Source organism: Trachymyrmex cornetzi, unplaced genomic scaffold, assembly GCF_001594075.2.
Source record: "Trachymyrmex cornetzi isolate Tcor2-1 unplaced genomic scaffold, Tcor1.1 scaffold595, whole genome shotgun sequence".
NCBI classification, from domain to species: domain Eukaryota; kingdom Metazoa; phylum Arthropoda; class Insecta; order Hymenoptera; family Formicidae; genus Trachymyrmex; species Trachymyrmex cornetzi.
The window spans coordinates 1,252-4,758 of record NW_017299909.1 but is presented as its reverse complement, the minus strand read 5'-3'; the positions used below and the strand labels follow the sequence as shown (position 1 = coordinate 4,758).

Genomic DNA, 3,507 nt, shown 5'->3' with positions numbered 1-3,507 from the left:
TATAGGGAGAAAGGGGAGGTAAAACAGGCATGAACAAGTTCGCGCTGGCACGTGTCGCCGAAATCGGTGTGCTGATTCGAACATTATTTTAAAAGAAAAATTTTTCTATATTTTGTTTTTAATGAACATTATCTAAATCGGAAATACGTGAGAAAAAGGTGACTAATGTAAAAGGGGACGAGATTAAGAGTGAGAAACGGACGAAATTTACATGATCAAAAACGTTTATTTTAGAAAGAAAAATGATATTACATAAAATATTTATTTTATATTTTACTTTTTAAAAGAGTAGACGATTGAACATGAAGGCATACAGTATGAGAATTAATTTTTTTACGTTTACAACAAAGAAAACATTTATGAAATAACTGTGCGATCAATCGATCATTGCGTTTACAATCAGAGGTAAACAGACTAAGAAACTGGCTAAGATTATAACCATTACACATAAAATATAGAAATACACAGTAATATTGTCCGCAAGTTTGAGAAAGTATTCCATGCAACGTCGTCGTATTCCAGCGATACGTGGTGGAGTTTCGGCGAAGTCGTAAGAGGAATCTTGAGTCCAAGGGCGGCAAACCGTAGCTATCGAAATATGTTCCTGTACCGCATTCGTCGATGTAGAAGGCGATCCAGTGCTGGCCAGGTCGATCGTGATCGTCTGTGTTAGCGACAATGGCAGTCGACCTCGTTCACACCCCCGGCAGTCGATCGGCAGGATAGACCCCGGCATGTCGGACACTGAGATGATGTAATGCGTTTAAAATTTCTAGTGAATTCATTTCTCGACGTAGATAAGCATGCGAGAGGAAATGTTTGCGTAAATTCGGAATTTACCTCTTTCGCCGGTACGTGCGTTGTAGAGTTTTTAAAAATACTTGACGTTTGCAAAACGCTAGTGTTAGCTTTATCTCTATTAGTCGTCGAGTCGAATTTTGGAAGATCTTTCTTCTCTTCGGCTGTCGCTTGTTTGTCCTCGCTTTGGTTCGGCTTTTCTGTCACGATATTTTTCCTCCACGCTTCGATATTGCAAAATATATCGTTTTTTTATTTTTAAATTGAATTGAAAAATTTCCGCTGTTTGTTTTTTCGCTCTCGACGTCGCTCTCGCTGCAATTTTCTGAAGGAAGACTATCGTAGCTCGAATTGCTGCTATTTCGTATAGCTAGCCAACGTTTCAATTTGTAAGCGTTGCGTAAGGCGCAATGTGATTCAACGTTGGTTCATGTGGTGTGTGCAACGTTGTCCGCAACCTCCGAAATCTGGCAGATTTTTGAAAGCCGGAGAAATTCCTTCCAGATTATATACGTTTCTGGAGAGTAAATTGCTCAGATAACGTGACTTCTCTTGTCCTCTGGTATAGATGTGCCGTGCGTGTCGTGTAATAGCTCGCAAATGTATCGTAAAGTATATAGGATTAACGTCTCCGTCGAACCATTCGATTCCGTGATAATTTCGTGTAAGCCAGTTGTTTTCTCGTCTTGCTCTCTCGGGTAATTCTCCAAATGGATAAGGTGGTCTCATAATTCAGTGCTCGGTTATCGTCGCATTAATCGCAAGAACCGCGACTTCTTTCGGAATAAAGTTATCTTCGACATCGCGAAAACCTTGTGTCGATGACTATATGCATTATATATTCGAATTTTCGCTACTCTTTTTATGTCACGAAACGTCAGCGTCGGTGTCACGAACAAGACTGAAGCTTTTTTCGTCATCTCACGTGGAATTGGATTAGAAATAATGTGTAGTAGGGGGGAAAATATTTTTCTCACGAAAGGCATATAGCAACCGGAAAAGTTGACAATGACTTGACGCGAGGAATCGATTTCTAAAACGTTATCGAACTCTGCATAGACGATACAATTAATAGTCACGGAAAGAGCTTTTTCGAATCTCACTTCTAATCGTAAGCTTCCGTGTTTCACAAGATTCCAATGTCCTGCACAATTAGCGGATAGATCCGGAGTAAGATCGAAAGCGAAAAGAGTGTAGCCATTGGCATAATCGTCTCTGCTTATAGAATTACCCTCGTTCAGAAAGTGAATGCCAGTTCCTGAGAATATCGTGTGATAAGTTTCAACGTAGAGCGACTCGTCTTTCGAAAAATTTGGCTGTAACGACCTACTGGGAATTTGCATGCCATCAACGTACAGCGAAAAGAAATTTATTCTGTAATTTTTGAAATTAAACGGGTTCAATTTTCTATCACCGTTAAATGCCTTGTTATCGACAAAACCAACTATTATTCGTTTCGGCAGCTGTCCGAGTATTGCATTGTCCATCGATTCCCCCACGACGCCGGCGAGTATCGTGAATGTTTTAACTTCGATTCTCGTAAGGGGATACTTGGCGGTAGTTTTACTCAGCATTCTAGCGTGTGCGAGTAGTACACCCGGACTTATTTTTGCTCTTCTTACGAGTAAACTGGAATCGAGAATACGTATTTTTGACATCGTTCTAGTCTCCATAAAGCAAAATGAATCTTTCGAGCGTACGAGTCTCATTCTAACTTTCACTCCGTTAATTAAAAATTTATCTTGATTGAAAACGTCGCAGTGAAGGTGACCTAGGAGATCAAGCGCACGATTTCCTTGAATCTATTTCGCGCGTCTCTCGAGTGCCGTATTTGGATTTGATTAGTCCTACGTGTCGTCCATGTAGCCGGGAATATACGCGTCCCATAAACAAGAGGTTAGATGGGAAGTTTTTGCGGGTGAAGCATAATTTAATAACGCCTCGATGTACGCGCGGTAAGCGTAAGCGTTGTTTGGTGGCGACACGAGTTTTTGATTGAAATATACGTCGATTTGGTTGAACATGGAATGCAGTAAATGTTTTACGGATCCTACTTTTGCCACGTCGGCGGCTGAGACCGATGTGCTCTCCCCGCGTTCGCTTTCTACGCGTATGCGAAGGCTCAACATGGTATGAGTGAGATCGTCAGATAGTCTTCTCCATGGCCGGGTATGACGAATTCTATGGGTGAGTCGTCCGTGAGCGAAGTTACGGGTTTGTAATAAATCCATTGCGAACTCTCGATGCTGATTTGCATAGGTGGTAAAGAGAAGAAATCGAGTTCGCTCTTTATACACTCGCTTGAGTGGGTATGAAGAAAGGACATGCTTTTTCTCCAGTCACGAATTCCTATCTCGGTTAAGAGAATATGTCGGATACGTCGCGTTTCTTGACTCGATGTTTCCTAGTGGATGGGTTTTTGGTTTTTCTTCCTACAGCGCGAATTTTCTTTTTCTTCTTCGTCACTTTTTTGCTCTTCTTCCCTGTGCTACTTCTCGATGATTTTCTTTTGACTGCCCGACGTCGTTTACGAAGCGCAATACGACTATTCCGACCTCCGAATGGAAACTGAAGTGCTGCGGACCGACCCCCTCATCAGGGAACTTATATTTTCTTTGGCTTTTCCCTTCATATTACCCCTAGATTCCGCGAGCCGACTTTTGACCGCTTCCTTCAACGGCTTATTATTTTCGACGTCTTCTATTACGT

General features: G+C 41.7%; 1 pseudogene; it reads right to left on the bottom strand.

The window, feature by feature from the left end:
• Positions 1-376: 376 nt before the first annotated feature.
• On the bottom strand, positions 377-2,372 carry LOC108766490 (uncharacterized; annotated as a pseudogene).
• Positions 2,373-3,507: the final 1,135 nt, after the last annotated feature.